Below are 22,797 nucleotides of genomic sequence, written 5' to 3'. Positions count from 1 at the left end.
TGGACTAATTCCATAATCTCAAATTAAAAATAAGTAGTAGTTGGGGGTGGTTGGGGTCCCAAGGTTGCCATTCAACCTCGCACGGAAAAGTGTAGCGTTGGCAGACCCGCCCTAGGTGGACCGTACATCAAACGAGTCGCAGAGATTAGGGAGCCGGCGCAAGACCGTGGCGTGTGAGACCCCTATAAGAAAAACCGGCCAAGTGCGAGTTGGGCTCGCGCAATGAGGGTTCCGTACTACAGTCGTATTTTTTCGACATTGCAGGATAATTCAAAAACTATTATGATACATAAACATAAATAAAAATCTGTTTTAGAATGCACAGGTGAAGACCTTTCATATGATACCCCACTTGATACAGTTATCTTACTTAGAAAATTGAGAATACTCATTATTAGTTCATGACCACAATTTAATTTTTTTTTGTGTGATCTAACCCTAAATTCACGGTTTTCAGATTTTTCCCCAAATGTCAGCTATAAGATGTACCTACCTGCCAAATTTCATGATTCTAGGTCAACGGGAAGTACCCTGTAGGTTTCTTGACAGACAGACAGACAAGAAAGTGATCCTATAAGGGTTCCGTTTTTCCTTTTGAGGTACGGAACCCTAATAAAAGACCTATAATCCAGCAGTGGATGTCTATCGGTTGATGAAGACGATGACAAAGTAGAAAACTGCTCTAGTTTTGTTTGAAATTGTTCAGTTCAGCTAAGAGCAGTCTTTTATGTGACCCTAAAAGTCGTGAAATATAATATTTTTCTATAAAATCTCAAAATCAAATTGTATGACAAAATATCTTCACATTAACCTTCCGATGCAGCATAAGGAAAAATCTTCTCCGAAGCCGAACATCTGTCTTTAGAAAACACTTATTAAACAGCAATGAAGGTATTCAGTCTTGCAATTTTTATCTCCAAAACGTACTAAATAACATCACTGTCTTGAAAAGCATATAATTTGCATACGAATCATTCAATCACAACGTTGTAAATAGTGCGTAATAAGGGACCATCTCAAGAACATCCTGTATATGACCCTATCAGCGCTTTAACCAAATTGATTTTATTGGGGTCAAAACTGTTTCGAAATAATGAATAATGCCGTTCAAGGCAAGATCCCCGTTATGTCTGCAAAACTTGATGCGGCTGTTTTAAAAGAGGTGAAAATATTCAAGAAATTTCGATAGCGTGATTGCCTCCATTGATTCATTGTGTAAGCTTCCCTTCAGGGTTTCACTTTTCAAGCCGTAGTAGACGACTTATGAGTACTGAGTTATCTCGAAAATATGATAAGACAAGGCCTACTTAAATAAATATTAAGGTAGGTCGGAAATGAAATGTAGGTAGGTATATATAGGTACATTAAAGTGAAATATGTATCTACGCCATGTTATTAATTAACTAAACATATACCTAAGCTATTTATGGCTGTGTAAGCGTGATTTTTGTCTCTACAACAATGACAAACTAGCACGCAGATGCCTACAAGATTTATAGCTAATAATTAGGTATTATACTCATCTACTTAGCTTAAATGTGATACCGTAAGTTTTTTCAAGCACAGAACACTTAAAATCGTCTGAAAATAAAATAAAAATTTTAGTAAGTAGGTATGGTCTATCTTAAAGCCTGAGCCTGGTACTTAGGGTTTAGACTATAGGAATACATTCAGTTAGACAGGTATCTATAATAAAATCCAAGCATCGGGACCATAATAGAGATTATTTTCCTAAAATACCTATCAACCTACCTATTTAAACATCATAACTTAAACTCCTTTAAACACACAGACATAATATTGTGTACCGTTATAGATACAACATATGTCTGTGTTTTAACATGATACGTAGCTTTTTTTCGTAACTATCCATAATCGATGCAAATTATATGACCCACATAACGTAGCCGAGGCATAAGTATAATTGGCCACGTATATGGATGTATCGGGACCCGTTGGCATCTCATTGATTAATGTATGAATCTTACACAGTTGCCGAGCACACTCTCACGTTACCCATAGCAAGTGACCACAAGTCCATTGTCTTTAAGCTCGACAATAAATTGTAAGTCTTAAAAAGGTAGGACCTATTTTCATTCTTCAAATATCCAGCCCTACCACTTTTTGTGAACACTGGCTAATTACAAATTAAAAAGAGGTTCGAAATTGTTTTGAAATAAAAAGTGACATTACAACTCGAAGGGACAAAAATTGTTCTTTTGCTTATAGTAAGTACGCGACAGGTTGAGATGCCAATCGGGGTGGGGATGGTGACGTGCGGGTGTGCGGGGTGTCCTCGACCTGACCTGTCCCGTACTATACATAGAATCAACATTGAGTTAGATTTACTTGGTACTCTGTCGTTCTGTAAGAATAAATTATAGACTTTTCGAAGGTTAAGTACAATAAAACGATCGATAGCATTTCAGAATTAATGATTTAAAATTCCGAGCATAAGTAAGCTTAAGTAGTTAGAGACTAGAGTTTAACTATGGTGTTTAATTAATTGATTGTGACTAGCTTTGACCTTAACATTATGCTATAGGTACTTACTTTTTTGTTTTCATCCTTAACCAGTCGATAAGGTCTAGGGTCTTGGACTGTAGTAATAAAATATGTGATGTTTTGTACAGCGGTAGTTTATGGGGCTAGAGAATTCGTTATTAAAGAAAATAATTAAATAAAAATCCAAGTGTAAAATTAATCCACGCTTAATTAAGTAGGCAAAAACTCAATGTAAAAAATGGTTGGCCTACCTAAATCTGAGTCTAATTTAGCGAGGTCAAATTACTATATCTAACTCTAATTTCATACCTAAATAGTTGAGACATACCTGTCTGAAAACCCTATAAAGTCAAGGTACACCTTAGCAGAATGTAGGGCAGAAAAATGCTGTGCAGGCGCAAATATTTAAAAGTTATTTTTAGTGCTAAATAAACGAAGTAGGCTATTAAGATTAAAAATGATTCTAAGGGTTCCTCCACATTTATCGGCATCCAGGTTCACTATAGAATGCAGGCTATCGAATTTTTACCGTACGTAGGTACCTTTACATACAAGAAAGTCTTTAGTTCAATAATTGGATTTCTTTTTATTTTGTCATGTAGTTGCTATCGAGGAATATCATCATGATCAATCCATCGCCGGCTCACTAAAGAGCACGGGTCTCCTCTCAGAGTGACAAAGGTTTTTGACCTTTGTCACCTCACCTTTGTCAAAGAGACCTCTGATTAAGAGGCAGACGGGGATTCAAATACTTAGACAAAATAACAGTGAGGTATTTTCTAGGACACCCAACAGGAAGCGAAACTGTCCTGCCAATTTCGATCGTTTGTTTCACATTGTGCTATTAGGTCACATACCTAACGCCAAAATGTTCGTTAATAAGTATAAGCTTTGGTTCAAAAAAAGTTTTGTAAAGTTTCTCAAACCTTCGTTGCATGATTGTATTGAATTAATTAACTGTACCGGTAAATGTAGGATGACCTTATTATGCCCGGGACCCGGCGAGCTTTTAAGCACTACTAAATTACACCGGCCACACTTTATAGCATAACTAAGTAAACCAGCCTCTGACATCGCGCCAACTCGCTATTAAGCCCTTGGTCAGATACAACGCGCAGCGGCGCGACGCGAGAGGACAGCAGCAATGCAGCAATGGCAGACAGATTTACAAGGTAGTACTATTATTTACTTATATGAAGTATACCTATCACAAAGCAGAATGAAACGGCAGCAGCGTAGCTCCGCAGTGCTTTTATGCAATTCCTTGTGTAAGACAATAAAATCAAAATCTTCGTATGGCGGTAATCTGTGTGATAATAAGTAAGTAGGTAAGAATAATAAATTACTGGTTTTAAATTAGAAAACATGAAAGGGCGTAAAAATGTAGCGTGATACTTAATACTTATCGGTACCTACTACGAAGTACTTACCTAAGGACTTTCTGCTAGGAAGGCCTCTTCTTTTGTTAGAGAATAAAGAGTACCATTTGATACTCCTTATTCTCTACAATAATTCTACTACATTCTTCATAATAGGAGAGCCTGTCTACCATTGGTAGGTCTTATATCTTTATTCTTGGTAGCTTACCAATACCAGGATACCGTTTTGGTACGAGTTAAAAAAATTGTACCTAAGTATCTACTGAAGATTAGGTGAAGATTACTTAGGTGTTGGTAAAGTGGTAAACACACCAATTTATTTCAGCTAAAAATCATAATAGGTGCCTCAGTACAATGTAAAAAACTACAAGTATTATGCCATAAAAAACAAGGGAATATTTCAAATACAGCCCATAAAAACAATTCGTGCCGGGCAATTTATATTATGGTTACCATTTCAATAGCGCAATGCTGTGCGCCGTTACCCGTTAGCTAATTTTTTATCGATTCCATAATCGACGAATAAAATTATAATAAAATTATCGTACAAGTCATTTGTGTCGCTGCTAACCACATTAATGTAAGGAAATTAGGCAATAAAAATAATTTAGCATTTATATTATTATGAAAAAATATTAATGAATATAACAAAAACTTCGGATTTGGTTTTAAATGGTTTAAATTAAGATAATTCTTCTATTTGTGTTTTGATGCCTTATGTATCTATATATCTACTAATTAAAAAGATGGCATTGATTCAGTTCAAGTCCTACGTACCTATTATCTTTTCCTACCTAAGTATTGTAGGTACTTAGGTAAGTCAATGAAACATGGTCTAATTTAGAATAGAAGGAGTTGAAGAAGAATTCGACATCTCTGGAACTCAAAATAACTAAGTAAGTAGGTATGTGGTGTAATTATACATCTTAACAGACACCGGAAAGTGTAATTTTGATAGACCCCACGGGCCACGAGACTAGTCTAGTCGGAATAAACCATAACTAAAATTATTGCTACTATAAAACTAACATCAAATAAAAAGTTTGTACCTACCTGCCTATCAGGTAGATTATAAATTCATGGAACACAAAAACATTCGTCGACGCCTGCGATCGACAAAAAAAACTTTTGGCGGAATGATAAACTGGTTTTGTGAACACAAATCAAAAAAGTATCGTAATTCGCCAATTTTTCTCCCACTCACTCACTTTAATTTCCATGAATACAAAAAGGACAACTATATGTTTATCTTATTTCAAAAAGGGACATAAAACATGTTTTCATCCGAACAGAAACGCAATTTGGGTATGATAATGTATTTGATTGGAAAAGTTAAGTGATCAGTGAGAAAGAACATTTAGATACATTTTTGTTGCGGTGATATACCTACTAGGTACCTATTTTTCAAAACAATACTTACCTATATTATGTGGATATCTATCGACTTCTACTGCAACTTTAAAATTATACCTACTTACTCAATTCATTAGCTGTCTACTTAGAAAAATCAATAGGACATGCTCTCTATTAATGTATGATACATAAATTATCATAATAGGATTATAGACCGTTAATCATGACTCATGAATTCAGTTAAAAACCGAACTAAATGTTTGACTAGTACCAAATTTATAATATAATAAAATTGTACTTACAAATTACAAACGAAAAAGATATTTATAAAGCCGAGTGCAGGCATTCGTAGTTCTAGCACGCGGTCTTTATAAATCGCACTTCGGATTCCAAGACGCCTTAAATCATGACAGTACCAGATACAGTGCGCGTTATCAATTAGAACTACTTAACAATTTTGCAACTACCCCCCGTTAAATATAGAAATTTTAAATATTTCTTTCGTGAAAGCGTTTTAAGGTTGAAAGTTGATTAACAGTTGCTACCAATAGGTGCAGATTTGGTTTGTCGAATGGATTGTTCGCTCGAAGCACGTAGCGCGTAATAAATAAAGGTTGAGAGTTAGTGCCCGCCGTGAGCACAGCCTGTTCCTTATCTGTCCAACAGTGTATACCTAGACTAACGTAACCTTATACCGCTCTTTGATCTTGGTAGTGGCGTGGTTCCTTAAAAGTAGGTGTTACTCGCCCTATGTTGTTTATTGTAGCAACAGTTTAGCATAGGAGTAGCTATTCAACTTTCAGAAGGGTATTAAATGCGTGCTTTTGAATCGTCAAATGCACCCAGCATTGGTTCGGAATTCCTACCAAGAACTGTCTCGGGCTTTAGTTCTCTCATCAGAAGTTGTACCTACTTGTTTAGTGTGAATAGGATTATACTAGAAGAATCATATTTATATCTCCTATAGAATTAGACTTTGCTTAATTTCAAAGATATCCTTGCAGTTTTCCCAAGACAATATTTCAGAAAAATCTCTGAGAAAACTTATATCTACATTACTTTTAATGGATTCGTGACCATTCTTATTTTTGCGGGCATCCCATTTTCGGTTTTATTTTACTACTAAAGTTGAAATTTAGCTGGGGTGAAGTTTGGCAAGCGACGGGGTGCCAGGCAGGGGCTGATTTATATTGGAGCAATGCAGTGGAGTAGTGTGCAGTTAGTATTGATTTCCATTCGCCCCTCCCCCTGCATCTCACCTCACGCACAATGGCATAAGGCCAAGTGCCTATGACCGAGATAAAACATTTAAACTGATAAATGTGCAGTATAAACAAGCTATTATTTTAATCTTGAAAAATAAAAGAAATTAGCTATAATTTTTTCAACAAAAATGTGGTGGTATAGTTTACTATCTAAATATATAAAAGAGAAATACCACTCACTCACTGACTGACTGACTGACTGACTAATCACGAAATCTCAGAAACTATAAAGACTACAAACTTGAAATTTGGAAGGTAGGTTCTTTCTATGACATAGGTGTCAGCTAAGAAACGGTTTTGAAAAATTCGCCCCTTAAGGGTGCGAAAGGGGGGGTCGAAGGTTGTATGAAAGTCCTATGTTTATGGAGTTAGAGACGTGAAAATCGACATTTACGTTATTATCTTTAAATAATAAAAATCTGTATAATTCAATTTGGGAAATTCCCCCCTTAAAGGTGGTAAAATAGGGGGGCAATGTTTTAGTAGAAAAGTTTTAACAATTATTATTTTTACTAGAAATTTGAAATGTAGGGAGTAAAATGGGGGTGGAAGGGTTATATAAAATCCTATGTTTTTAAAGTTAGAGATATGAAAATTGGCATTTAGGTATTCTGGGTTCCGTGTCTTAAGGTGAGACTGAGTGAGTAGGTAAGTGAGGCTTTTTGCAGCGGGAAAATTTCAGATCTCACGAGAAACCAGTACGCGGACGAAGTCGCGGGCATCTGCTAGTTTTAAATATAAGATAAACAATTTATATACCTACTAACAGCAGAAACATAATTTATAGCAATAGTCATTTTTATCCATTTGTTTGTTTTGCTTTAGGTACGGTTTAGGTTCAACTCTACAATGCTTACAATAGGTATCGTACCTATGTATAATATAATATACCTATGTACAGTGGCGTGCACCGGATTTGAAGCCAGGGTAGGCATTAGTTAGGTAGGAACCTGTTTACTGGCAGGTCATAATGAAAAATATGCATTGAACTATTACAACTGGGGTAAGCAGTGCATTTATGCCTCTATGACCTGCACGCCACTGCCTATGTACCTATGTATGTGGTCACTGGTCATAGGTAACCACAGTGCTTGTGTAGGTATCTCCCATGTAATAATGACGCCATCAAGTCTGGATCCGTGGAAAGCCTTACATCAAAATCCCACGATCATGACTGACTGGCTGACTGACTGACTGATCTATCAACGCACAGCTAAAACTACTGGATGGATACGGCTGAAATTTAGCATGCAGATAGCTATTATAACGTAGGCTTCCGCTAAGAAAGGATTTTTGAAAATCCGACCCCTAAGAGAGTGAAATAGGGGTTTGATATTTGTGTAATCCATGCGGACGAAGTCGCGAGCATAAGCTAGTAATACACTATAGGTAGATACCTACTATTTTGAGGACAACTTAAAGCTCAGCCGGTTGCTTCCACGCAACTTTGTCATTGAGTATTAAAAAATATGCCTACCTATTAAAGAGCAAAGAATATTAATCACCAGATCTCTTCAGCTAAAAGCAGCAAAACAAGATTCAAGTGGGTTCGTCGAGTTGAACCGATTTACATGATGGTCTATGAGCCAACGAGGGCTAGACCTGCGTTATTTTATAAAAGCAGTTTCTCTGCGTAATGTCCCGAACACAGGAAGCAACGATCAGCGACTATGAAGCTTGGATCATGGTGGCTTTGGGAGATAACAGGTAATAAAGATGTAAACAATCTTACGTCAAAGTATAAAGTCTATTTTTTTATATTTTCTTCAGAATAGTATTAGATAGGTACTTTTCTGAAGAAAATATAACATGACAGATACTAGCGTCTGTCATGCATTGTCAGACACTTACAGCCGCAGTCAGAGTCGCTTAATCGTTACTTAAGGCATTCCTTATCCATACTAATTACTTAAGTATATCGGTTAAGTGCCTCTGAGTGCAGCAGTTAGTATCGTGGCAACCCCCTACCAGAAATCCTTAAACTTTAGTTTTTTGAGAATAAAGTAGACTTGATATTTTGACGTAAGATTTTTTACCGTTTAAACTATTGTGAGTGATTTCCATATTATACTTACATATCTTACACCCGAATAGGTATACTCACGTGTTTAGTCAACGTTAGCCCGACTAGTAGCCCAACCGCGTCGCGGGCGTGAACTGATCCTTGAAAAAGGGCCCCGGATGGGTTCGAAACTAGTCGGGCTAATGTGAGTATACTTAACTAAACACGTGAGTAAGTATAGTCGGGTGTAAGATATTACTTATGTATAAGATTTTTTACATCTTTTATACCTGTTATCTCCCAAAGCCACCATGATCAAAACTTCATAGTCGGTGATCGTTCCTCCCTGTGTTGGGGACAATACGCAGAGAAACTTGCAGCTTTTATAAAATAACGAAGGTCTGGCACGCGCTGGCTCTCTCTCTATGAGCCATATCAGAGTGATATACGTTCGGCCTCGACCAACCGACACACTGCCGCGAGGTTCAACGACCCGCATTTCGGTTATGATACCAGGGGCTGCGCGCACTGGTGTGTGTACAGATGTTTAGATGAATCAAGAAAAAAAATCTGACAAGTGCGAGTTGAATCCGCGTGGAAAAGGTTCCGTACCATGAATAATAATTATCTACCTAGGATCTAATACTTACCTACTAATAAGTTTGTACATAAAATATTGAGAGTTGATTGAGACACATCGACTTCTTATAAATTTTCTTATCTAAATATATATAAAAGGAAAAACTGGCTGACTGATTGATTGACTGACTGTTGACTGAGTAACTGACTGGCCGATCTATCAACGCACAGCTCAAACTACTGGACAGATCGGGCTCAAATTTTATGGGGTTTGGCCATAGCCTACTATACGCTAGCCAAGTGTTGATTGGCAGACTTCGCACCTTATTGAGAACTATGGATACCTCTGCCTCTAAGCTGTCACCCCTTATTATAAGGTAGGTATACTGAAGCTTATTTGTGAATAACAACTAGCACCATCACTTATTTATTGTATCTACCTACACATTAGATACACCACATAAAAACCTACCTACGTAGCTTTTCAAAACAAAACTTGATTTATGAATACAAAATATTTTCACTATTGACAAAAAAAACGAAACATACCTACCTACCAGCAATTTATCTTAGCCTTTATATTATGGAATTTAAATAAAACATACATTTAAAAGGTCAAGATAGTATATTTGCGAGTTCCATAAATCGAAAACCTCAATTGGTTTAAGCTTTCAAAAATATAATATGTTTCAAAAATACGAGCTTGAAGTTTTCAACATTCGATTTAAATCACGAGTAAAGCCATCCGAGTAACTGGGAATCGATTTATTTTTGGGGAAGAGAAAGCGCGATGAGTATCGAGACGGAGTACCTACACCCGTTAATTGTAGGACTAAACAAAGAGCCCACTGCATAATTTTCTAAGGCAAGAATACTTTTTGTAGAGCGTCTACAAAAAATATTCAGGTGATAAGGAATGATAGAGAGCTGTAGAAATAAATAAATAAATTATTGGTATCAATATGAACGACATAGTTCATTAAATCTGTCGATTAGTAGGTAGGTATTATTAGGTATATATGGTGCAAAAATACAAGTTTGGACCCTTTTCTCATTCGATTTAAATCACTTCAAGTAACTGAGAATCAATTCATTTTTGAGGAAGAGAAAGCGCGATGAGTAGATATCTATTGAGCAGAGTACCAACCCTACACCCGTTAATCTAGGACTAAACTAAACTAAAACTAATAGCCCACCGCATAATTTTCTAAGGCAAGAATATTTTTTGTAGAGTCAACGTATTCAAGGAATAAAAGAGAGCTGAAGAAAGAAAGAAATAAAGTGATATCAATATTATGTAAACGACAAACTTTTCATTAATGTTGAATTAGGAATTGTAGAGCGACAGAATGTATTCATTAATCTGTGAATTCAATGTAAGAAAGAAATAACTATCGAAACAGTAAACTGCCTACCTAATATTAAGTAGGTATATTATACTACATTGTAAAATTAAAATAAATAAAAAAATTGATCATTGTTTCATAGGTAAGTTAAGTACTAAGTAGATACATTCTAAGGACTAGTGCAGACCAAGCGCGGCAGAGGGCAAATATAAAGTAAAGAGTGACAGCGCGGCTAGTGGTGGTAAATAAGAGCGCGGCGCGTGCCGATTGGCTGCTAATGCACGGTATGAAGGAAGATCCACACCTGCGCATGCACATGAACCGTGCACACATTGCGTCTCTGTGTGCATGTATGTGCATGTCGTGAATGCGTAGTTTGTGTAAGTTCGCGACAGGTCGAGATTGCAATCGGGGTATAAGGCGGGGAGACGCCCCGTACACCCGCACGTCGCCCGCGCTATCCCACACCGGGTTAGCGCGGAGGCTGTGCGGGTGTGCAGGACGTTCCCTCCCCGATTGCCATCTCAACTTGTCGCGTACTAAAATCACTCCCTAAAACTCACGAACATGTGCACGCCGTGACGCAACATGTACGTTAGCACCTCGTAAATCATTCGTGAGTCCACATTTTGTTCTTATGATATGCGTTGTGTGCACGTGCATGTTCTGGATCCACCTTAGAGTCGGCTGGCTTCTCGCGCGCCGCTCCTCTTCGACCCACGCGCTTCTGCAACCTCGTGCAGCGCTTGTCAAAATAAAAAAACGTAGTAGCTGCACCTTGCCGCCACTCCACTCTGTCAGTGTGCCTCATGCCTAAGAATTGTTTTAAGAAGTAAATAATTCTTGCATGATTTCAGCACATCAAAAACTTTTTGTCGATCTCTGAGTCTATTATAATGAACATCCGAAACTCTTTTTAATCAGGCCCTTACTAAAATCGAAAGTGTGATTTTTAATCTTTGTTGTCTATCTACTTAACCGTGTTATGTAAACGATATAGTAAATGGTATGATGGCGAAATAAATATAAGTCGCGTGAGACACCGGATTCTTATCGTGTATTCAGAAGATTTATTCCAAGCTTTCGAGTGACGATTTATCGAGCTACAAGAAACCCGTTCCGTGTCTACCTACTTAGCTTAGTAAATAATGCCCCACCGAAATTAATGGCGTTCTCTTTCTTTAAATAGATGACTAAATACTACAGCTCACGTTATATCAGTTACGAAGCCTTGTTTATATTGCATGGCTTACGTAATCTAAGCTTTAGACTGAATAGCCCTTACCAATGTAATGTTGTGTTGGGTTTTAATAATTCGTGTGGTGTGATAAATTGTTGTTGGTGTAATAATACAAATTCTTTTTTATAAAAAATAAAAGAAAATATTTTAGGTTGGTACTTCCTAGTTCCTATTAAGATTTGACACATCGGCATATCAGAAAACTACAAATAATAAATTAATTTTATTAGTATAATGTATACCTTGTACCAAAAATAAGAAGTGATGAGTATTTTATAGTCGAACAATCGTTTCTTCAAGAAATCCAAAAGGTGGGCCATCACAATTTTACCTTGACAGCCCACACTATTGCAGTTCCGTGTGATCATGATTTATCACTAAAAATAAATTTTCATAGAATTTACCCGTAGTTTTAGACATTACCTACATTATTGCCTCGCATGCGTTGCAATGCGACTCGCGCGCCACCTTTAAATTTGTTCGTTGATATGGTGCCTACTAAGTATGTCCATGCCAGAATTAATCATTTTATTTTATTTTTTTATTTTATTTTTTATAGGAAAATCAATAGCGAAATAATACAATAAGTTTCTTAAATGCTAATTACAGAAGTATGGCCAGTTACAGATTTTCTCGAAAACTTGTCGACAGCAATTACCGTAAAAAAAATTCAAAACTAATGGCGTGAAAGATTAACGCTAACGCACGTGTACTTTAAGAACGAACGAATACACAAACATACATTTTTGTAATGTATCGTGTGGATTTTACTAATTATTTTTGAGTACCTACCAATAACTTTGGTAGGGGCAAAATAGGTATAGATAATAATAACATTCTGGGTTTTCGATTTTGTTTTGTGTAGAGTTAATGTCAAAACATAACAGACAGGCGACAGCACTGATGATCTAACAATTAATGAGATTCCAAGTTATTGATTGGGCTTGAGAGAACATTTTTTTATAAAAGACGCTATCACCGTAGGAAGGTTCCTACTGTGGAAAAATCTATTCAAGGCTTAGAACTCATCGACGTTATTTGGATCGCAGGCAATCTAATTTTGTATAAAAAATACAAGAAAAGTCTACACTTTTCTTGTATTTTTGTGGATTAGAGGGAGACTTTTGGGATTTATGTTTTCCATTTTTGAGAATTTAAATATAATAAGTAGGTACATGCATACTTAGATATTGTTGATTTAGACATACCTATACTTACCTATTTTTTTTATATAATATTATGACTGGCGTTTGTGAAAACCACTGTTTATCGTTATTTTGGTTAGTTTGGTTTCGTGAACTCTAATTTTATGTCGGCTTCACGATAGAAGAGGCATGCGCTACAAACTGCTTTTTCTATACATATTCTGTTTTGTACAGTTTATGTAAAACATTAAACAGATAGCATTGGTTCAGGATAATTAATGAGATTTCTATTTTAAATAAAAACTTTTTCAATACTCAAAACATAGTAGAAATGTTCGGAATTAAACCGATATTTGATTACGTTGCCCAGCCAAGGCGTTGGCGTTGCGAGGCTTTAAGGTGGTATAAGAGCTAGGTAGTTGGTTAATATAACCCCAAATGAACACCAAACAACAACAAACTGATAGCCTAAAACACTACAATGACAGATTATCGTCTGTAGTAACAAAATGTTTTTTTTGCAAATGTTACATACATGCTAGGTAAATTTCTTCAGTGTATATAGCCTTATTTACACCTTGCAGCCCGTTTCCGTATTGTTCATACACGAGCGCCTACTTTACTCACTGACACCAAAGCTTACTTATATAGCACAGATAATGTTCAATACAGAGATCGGGTACAACACCGAAATCCACTTACCCCTTACGGTGGGGCCTGTACACGTTAGCTGTTTACAAGAAGGGCTCAATTTATTTATTCGTTCATTAAGCGAGACGGGGGATCGCTGCGAGAGCTGAATTTTAGGATAATGGCTGTATGGTGTACTTATAGACACAGTTAAATGAACATTTAGGCGCCTGTGGCTTCGATACTGTTACCTACCTACATAATTATACCTACGTAGGTACATAACCAGGGGAAACAGAAGGTATACTTTTACCCTACCTAACTGCAGATGCTGAAAAATAATGATGTCAATATCTGTCGATGAGTTTTGCATATCTATAGTAGGTATGTTTTCATTTTCCTTATTTCATCCTAAATTCCTACGTCAGTAAAAAAAAGATTCGCAAAGCTAAGCGTATTTTAGTATTTAAAAGCCATTACAAAAACGGTACAATATCAAAGTTCAGTTTTAAACGTATGGTCAGATCCGCAAATCGTACAAAATTTCTAAAACTATAAAAGTAACCTATAACAAATCAAATGATCCACCAAATCGCGCATATCTACGAAAAGTTATCGAGACAAAAACGTGAGAATCGAGACGATTCGATTCGGTGTAGTAATCGCCTAGTTAAAAATAAATCGCCTCTCGAAACAAACGTTATAAAACAAATCGTACGAGAAACTCATCACGTATAACGCTCACTACCAACCTCACACTTCCACAGGCTAATAAAACTAAGAACATGTCCCGGGCATAATACACGGCGATATAAATTCCCATTATAAGCCTCGGATAGTCTGTGGCCGTTCACAAATTGACGACTATAAAATAGTTTGGAGCTTTATTGGCCTCTCACACAAAAACATTGGAATATCGAATTTAGCGTGTAATTCAATAATGGTGTCCAAAGACCGGCGGCACTAACAGTCTAGGTTAAACTATTATATGTAATCATCAATTCGTTTCACTGAGATCGACCTTTTGCTGAGAAATCTTGAAATAATGTTGGATGTTAGGAAGTGTTAGAATGCAATTTGCTAAAGTGTTGACGGGGACTTTCGATAACTGTATGAAATCTATTCAGAGTGTAGTGTTTAACGGGTGAACGATCTGTTATATTGCATATTAAATTAATATTTTAAAATATTCCGCTAAAAGAAACGTTAGACTAATTGGCGGTAAAATTTTGCAACAAAAGCATGCGCTTCGAAAATAGATTCTCAATTTCGTATGTCGTGACTCATGATTGCCAGGAAAAATTGAAAAAATACCAGCCACACAACCAAGAGATTCCGGATTCAACTCGTGATTGAGTGAGTTAAAGAAAATATTTTTTCATAAAATAAAAGGAATTGACTCTTGTCTATTTTTCTAATAACATGGAACTTACTCACTCAATCTATCGAAAGTCGTAGCACCGGCCGGTCCGGCCTTTGCGTTGTTTACATAATAATATTAGATATATTAAACTTGACTGAGATGTTATATGTACCTACTAGGTAAGTAATTTGTATCAAAGCCATGTCTATCCCTTCCAGGTCCACGTGTTACATGTAGGTATATACCATAATTTACCGTCATGAGGGATAGTACTTAGGTAGTAAATCGAAATCCTGCCATCGATAGAAAAAATATTTTTATAGAATATGTATAAAAGCAACTGAGGAACCAATGTTATCTTCTCTTAACAGCAAACTTATAATCCTTTTAAAAGTGTTCGTGCTTTCGTATAGCGATAGTTACACTTCCAAAGTATTTGTTAGTAAAGACATCTCCTTTACGGTAATGTTCGATTTTCTATTAAACTTGAAAGCGTTCCTCGTCCCACATTCTTATCTCGAATGTTCTACGACATATTTTTCCAAAGTTTCCCGGCGAGCTTTCAGGCTGCCGCGTATAAAGCTCTATTCACACATGGCGGGAGATAAGGCAGCTTTCACACCATTAAGCCGCGCGCTGGAGCTCGGGGCTTTTCCAGATTAGATTATACACTCGATTTATGACGTCATTAAAGCTTTGATAATTACTCGGGACAGGCTGCGTAGGCGACACGCGGGCGGGGGGTCGGGGAGTGCGAAGTCAGGAGGGAAGGGGGGGTGCTTGTACTGTTTGATTGGATTCCTGGTACTGCGAGGGTTAAGGGATTAAAGTTATGGAGATTAGTTCACCGCCCGCGGGCGCTCACTTCGTTTATGTTAAAAGGCCTATAGAGATGTGAGCGGATAAGAGATTGCTTATTGCCAATTGTGATAGCGAGGCAGCTTTTAATTTCGTTTCGCGCACGATCGTACGTATGTAAATAAAGGTCTGATTGGCTCGGGGCAGCGATAATTGCGTGTCTACGGTATCGGGCAATGCATCTTTTACTGCTGGTAGTTGAATCACTGCACTTCAAATGCACGTATTGGTTTCAAAATACCGGAACAATATTTAGTTCTAATAAAATAATTTAATAAAACACTTAAACTTTAAATAATTATTAAGTGATCGCGACTTCGACCCTGTGGATTTAGGTTCTTTAAAACTTCTGTGGGAGCTCTTTGATTTTCCGAGACAAAAGTAACCTATGTCAATCTCCAGGACTTGAATTATATTCATGCAAAAAAAACTCGTCGATTCGTTGCTCCATTGCGGCGTGATTGAAGGACAAATCAACAAACAAACACACTTTCACGTTTCTAATATGGGTAGTGAAGTGATATCATGATAAGGTACCAGAACCCAGAGCAACTAAAAATTGTTGCAATCAATTGCCTGCTGTGTAGCAAAACATAGAACAAGCGATAATGGCTATGATTTTGCTTGTAAAAGAGGCAATTTTCCGATGCATTGATTGTGTTATGATAAATATTATGCATTTTCCCGCAAACAAAAGCGTTTGAGACGACTTCCTGTAAAACCCTCGTCTATTATGCATTGCCTTAGTCGTTCAGAGTAAAGTAAGCGCGAAATTGTTTTCTACATAAAACCTACCTGCGGATATTGTACTTTAAATAAAAGTTTAGTTTTATAAGTAGCAGATGGCTATAAGAGATTGACTCTAACCGTTAGTAGCTATGTATGGACAATGTACATGCATACTACAGACATAAAAAATATTTTTCAGTAAACTGAGAAAACTTTTGTGTCTTGTAGCCTAAACAATGCCTCGCACAACTTTGCATCGTTCGACTACCTCGACCGAGATACGTATGTAGTCCAATAAATAAATAAGTAGTAAGTAATAGAATCGCAAGCTCGCACGAGTTTTGGTTGTACTTAGGTATAAAGCCCGCGTGGCCTAAATGAAATTCGCACAATGATCGCGCTATCATAGGAACGTGCGACGAACGCGTCGCGTATTATTCGCGCATTGTTCGCTTTATCTTTATCTTTACCCATGCTCGTTTGCCATGATCGTCGAAACTGGTCGAAACTAACCGACAACCTTTTATAGTACCCGACACTCGTACAGTACGCGGCCGAAAGTACCTAATGTACATCGGCCTTTAGAATGACATTTCGGCTTTGTAGAGCGTTGTCTCTGTTACTCATACCTGTGACATTTTGTCGGTCTCAACGACAGAGACAGTGCTCTACAAATTTGCTATCTAAGTACTTGTAATGGTAGATGTACATTACTTTCTTCCGCGTATACTGTAACTAGATATTTACGGCAAAATATTGTTGAATTGAAAAAAATATCGGTGGATGAGCCTTAAAATATTATCCTTCTAATATCAACCCAAGCCCTTGAACGTCAATTAGTAAAGTCTCTAAATATTTTCTAACAAGTTGTACAGTTTGTTAGGCAAAGCTATTTTAGGCAGGAACTGGCCATCAGGGCCCAACATCGTCTGCGAATGGCCCTTCAATTAAGTGTAATGAGCCGGCCGTACTCTTACCTACCCATTTGTGTAGGTAGTAGGTATAATACAGTTTACTAGCTTTTCATGTTAGCATGGTACCTAAGTTTATTACCATAATAGGTATAGATAATGAATAATTCTAAGATCATTAGATATTATTCGGAACTCCCAGAGATACCTATTGAAAAAAATTCTAAAAGTAGGTACCTACCTAGTAAGTTAACTTGCGCAAAAATTATGAGATTTTTATAATACGTATGACATCGAAAAATTTTAATATCTATTTAATCAAAAACTAAGCCCTAATAATTAAAAAGCACAAGATAGACTGAAGACATCAGACTCGCAGGGAGCTGTTGTATCCAGGCAGCGCAACACCATGGCGTGTTGAAGTCCCTACAAGAGGCCTGTGTCCAGCTGTGGATTTCGGTCGATGATGATAATGATGATACAAACAAGTGAAAAGTTGCAGTAGGTATTGCCTGTAATGTCCTTCGAACTACCGGTTTATAAAATGTAACACAATATCATTGCCTTGAATCTATCGACAGAATTTATGATAAGCTTTACTTATCTTTAAATATGGTATGAGAAGGTTTACTCATACCATATCTCTCTCAATAGATTATTCTAATCACCGATATTCAACGCGGAAGCGTGAGCCTAACGCGTTTTGCAAAGGATTCAAATCATATTTTAGAGGAGGCGTCCATTAGGGTCGATTAGAGGGTCCATAAAGGGTCCATTAAAAGTGACGCGTATCATAAGTTCAGTCGCATTTGGCAACTGTATTGTGATCCCGATACGTCGAACAAACGCGTAATAATGATGGCTGGGCTTATTCTGATTACGGTCAACGGCATTCAAACCTATGATCAAAGTTTTTATACCTACTAGCAACCGCCCACGGCTTCGATGGGTGTAAATATCTATCCTCCTTAGTTTCGAAAAATCCGGCCATATCTATGTAAAGGAATCCTCTGTGCAAAATTTCAGCTTTTCAGGTGTTAAAGATTGGGCTGAGCGTTAGTGCGTCAGGACTTATCTTTTTATACCTATTACATTAAGGTAGAACTAGCAGGTAAAATTAGTTGGTGGTAGACCGTATAAGGAAGGCTGAACCCGGTGTCGTGAAACTTATTAAAGAAGGAATACATTGGCCGACATCCGAAGTCCACAGTCTGATAATAAATAATTTGAAAATAGAAAAATTGAAATTGGCAGATTCCAAGTCAAGCGAAAAGAACTTACAACTTGCCATATTTATAAACATTATAATACTTACCTACATACTCAATCAATATTTAATACGTAAACAAAAACTACATTGTTTTACTATCCTATAATAAATTTTTTAATGTTTTATTTCAAAACAATAGATAAACTAAGTTTACCCACTTTTAACTTACTTACTAATTTAAAATAATCTAAATATATAAAAGGAAAAGTTGACTGACTGACTGACTGACTGACTGATCTATCAACGCACAGCTCAAACTACTGGGACGAATTGAAATTTGACATGCAGATAGCTAATCTGACGTAGGCTTCCGCTAAGAAAGGATTTTTGAAAATTCAACTCCTAAGGGGGTGAAATAAGGGTTTGAAATTTGTGTAGTCCACGCGGACGAAGTCGCGAGCATAAGCTAGTAGTGAATAAGTATTCTAACATTTTTCTGTTCGAAATTATGAATAATATAAGAATGGTTATTAAGTTAATTTATAATGTTAGCTATTAGCAAGATTTTGCTATTCATAGACGTTTGACACAACCTGAATAAATAATTAAGAGATTGGTATAATAAAATACTTACTTATAATAACCAACTGAATAATATTATTTCTTTGCCTTAGTTTTTAGTAGGCAAACAAGTGTACCTACCTAAGTACTGAAAAATACGTTTGGTTCAGCGCGCATTGTTTTTATGTATACGTTACATCATCATGCCTTACACACATGGCTAGGGTTTGGAATACTCTTCCAAAATCAGTGAATCCGGGTATATTTAAAACAATAGTGAATAGACACCCTTTATAGGCAAATGTGTTTTATATTAGGCCACATCATCACTTCCCAACAGATGTGATAGTTAATAAAAAAATGTAAGAGTTTCCTTTATTAATCCAATCAGCATAAAGGTCCAATGCAAAGTGCGTAACAGGAACTAGGATGGAGCTACCGATAGAGGCCAGTCAAAATAGGCGATAATTATGAAATGTGGCGCCGATTGTCGCTCCATTAGGCGGCTTTGTGGCCCTGGCTACTACGTGCGCTTCTAGATATGCAAATCTATTGTACGTGAAAATTATTTACTTACGATTTATGTTATCTACCTACCCGTTATTTGTGCCTCCCAAGCTATTAAAGGTTAGGACACAATGGATGACAGAAATGTTTTGAAGGTAGGTACCACGCAAAAAACCGATAGACGTTGGGGTTCCCGAATGGCGACCGCGCACCAGAAAACGCAGCGTTGGAAGACTCCCTTGATGGACAGACGGACTTCAGTCAATTAGTCAGTCAGTCAGTCGGTCAGTCAGTCAGCTTTTCCTTATAAGAGATTTTACACGCGTTCAGTGTGAAGAAGCACACACCACACTGCTACCGTCACGATTTGCATTTGTCCAGGCCTTAAATTTTTTAAGGTTTAGGTACAACGATTACCGTATAATTGCGCTGGTCAAATACGGATTGGCAGACTTCACAAAACGTTGAGAACATTATGGAGAACTCTGAGACATGCCGATCTCCTCACGAGGTTTTACTTAACCTAACTGATACAACCCCTAACACACCATTGACCGTACTAACCTAAAAATGCTGGGTGAATTTGTAGGAAAATGAAGGACAAAAAGTTATTACTAAAAGTTTCACTTACCTATTATCCTTCCAATGTAGATAAGACGTAAGTTTGTAGATATCCATAATTTCATATACCTAGGTACAGCAAACCGGTAGAAATGGTCTACAATAAGTATAGGTAGTCAATGTTGACGGAATGACGACATGAGAGTTTTGGGAGGTCAGAGTTCGTAGTTTGTATGCAGAAGTACTTAAGTCGCTTCACATCGATGGAGAAATATTAACCAAACCAAGGCCCATCCAGTGATGTAGACTAGGTACTTATACAGCAGTGGAGTAGAGTGTAGAGCTTTGAGCATCGGTGAAGGATGAAGATGATGATATTTAGGTATATTCACTATTATTATAGGAGCACAGAGTTAACTCATAAAATACTTCCGCACACCACTAACAAAAATCTCGAACTGCAATAAAAAGACACCATTAAACTTTCTTGCAAAAATATTTATTGTTAGGATTATTATTATATGCCCGTAGCCCATAATTCACCTGTAATCATCTATGACAAAACATTCATAACAATTATTAGGCAATTGTGCAAACTTGGGCCAAACAATGGGGGAAAGACTTTCTTTATCGACGCCTAAGGTGTAATTATAGTCTCAGCTTTGTTTTTTAACAAGCGTAATAGCCATGAACACCTTTTAGCGTTGTTACGTTTACAGCGAGGTAGGTACGTTTTAGTGGTTTATGGCGCAATAAAAATGTACAGACAAGGCCAAACATTGCGGGATTTCTGCAATTTATTCTAAACGCATTAAAAAAGGTGTTTTAAGTAACCTTTCACGAAAATAATAGCCCGAGAACTGTAGGGAATTTTGGGGAGGTGTTTTAATAAAAGCTGGATGCTTGTTAGGTGGTTCGCGTTGCTTATAGGTAGGTATGTTGTAATTGCAATTTTCTGACGGCGCTTCATATATTATTAATATTAAGTATTTATGATGTAGGTACATGAATGCAAATGAATTAACGAATGAATAAATGAATATGTAGATACGGTAAACAAGGTCACAACTTTGAAAATTCCAGATGTTTTGAGCCATCTGTGTTACCTATTTGCCATTGAATTATGACATGAACCAGGTGTGATGTTTAAATTTTCATTAAATTGGCTTTCTAGCGTTTCCTTCGAAAAAAACACTAAATATGCTATCAGAATCACCAGCCGATTTGCGCTAAAAATGAAGTTAAACTTATTTATTTAAAAAAATATAAAAAAATCGAAAATCACTTACAAACTCATCGCGATCAAGCCTGAAATAGAACCACAACAAAATTTCAGCTTTTATCAAAAAGCTTCTCCCAATTTTCTGCGGTCTCTTGGATCATAGCGCTATTATTCCGTTTTTTCAAGGACACTGATCCTATTGCGCAAGTTAACCCATTTGAAAACTTGCTTCAAAACGCCGGGATTCTTTGTCCGAACCGTAAGGGTTATTTAAATTTTTTTTCAAAAAAGTTTTAGCTTTTTTAGGCGCTGGGCATCTTCTGCGAACGCGGCGCGATACAAAAGATTGAACCGTTTTGTTTTCGTGTTTTCTTTGTTTTATTCTTTAAGATAAATATACGTTTGAAGCTATTGTGTTAGAAGAGAAGCTTGTAGTGAGAAATTTAGTCACGAAAAAATCCTTCGAGTGCACACTCGGTTTTATGTACCTATCTATCTATCGTGCTTAATATTAGATTTGCAGTTAGATAAATAGAATAATAAAGTAATAAAATTATGTGCAGAACTATAAACTATTAAGATTAAATCAAGAATAGACTACAGTGGCTACAGTGGAATAATAAAGTACCTAGCAACAAAGTATCATATTATTGTGAACAGCATTATTACGATTTAGGTAAGTAGAGTTTATTATATTTTCATAATATTAGATGGACCTCCTTGAAAACCCATCTTCTATACCTACTTAGGTATCTATACTTTATAGTTTTTCTATTGCATTGTAGGTACAAAGTTATTATAGTCACTTTACCTTAGTGAAAGAACCTTTGTGAAAGTTGCTTTACCCTACTAAGAATTTTTTCTTTACACTTGTGCGAAGATAGGTGCTCACACCTTGCTCACACCTTTCCTATAACTTACACATAGGTATAAGTTATGCTTATGAATAGTCAGGTAGTTTTAATTTACCACCTTAGTATTAAGGTGGTAAATTAAAACTACCTGACTATTCATAAGCACTTTTAAAAAGTTTACATGAATAAAAAAACATTCTATTCTATTCTATTCTATACTACTTAGGTATTTATTTTGGTAGATGTACCTGCCTACCTTAGAAAATAAATAAATAAATAGGATTTTAACAACAGGTTCAAATACCTAGACAGTACTTACCTAATTAATACGTTCCTAGTTCCTACGCAGGTATCGATAATAATAATTTGTGAGGGTGAAGCCTTCAAATTCAAACATCACTGTCGACGAATTGTAAAAAACATTGTAATATTTTCATTAAAAAAAACATTTTAAGTAAAATTAACAAAATTATGAACTTTTTAAATTATCGATAGGTAAACAGTTTAGGTAGGTGCCTAGGTCCTACCTGCCTATAGGTACTATCACTAATTATAATACCTACTAAACTATAACGAT

The sequence above is a fragment of the Maniola hyperantus genome, chromosome 10 (genome assembly GCF_902806685.2).
Source record: "Maniola hyperantus chromosome 10, iAphHyp1.2, whole genome shotgun sequence".
Taxonomy (NCBI): Eukaryota; Metazoa; Arthropoda; class Insecta; order Lepidoptera; family Nymphalidae; genus Maniola; species Maniola hyperantus.
The sequence above is the reverse complement of the archived record's forward strand: the minus strand, read 5'-3'. Positions refer to the sequence as shown.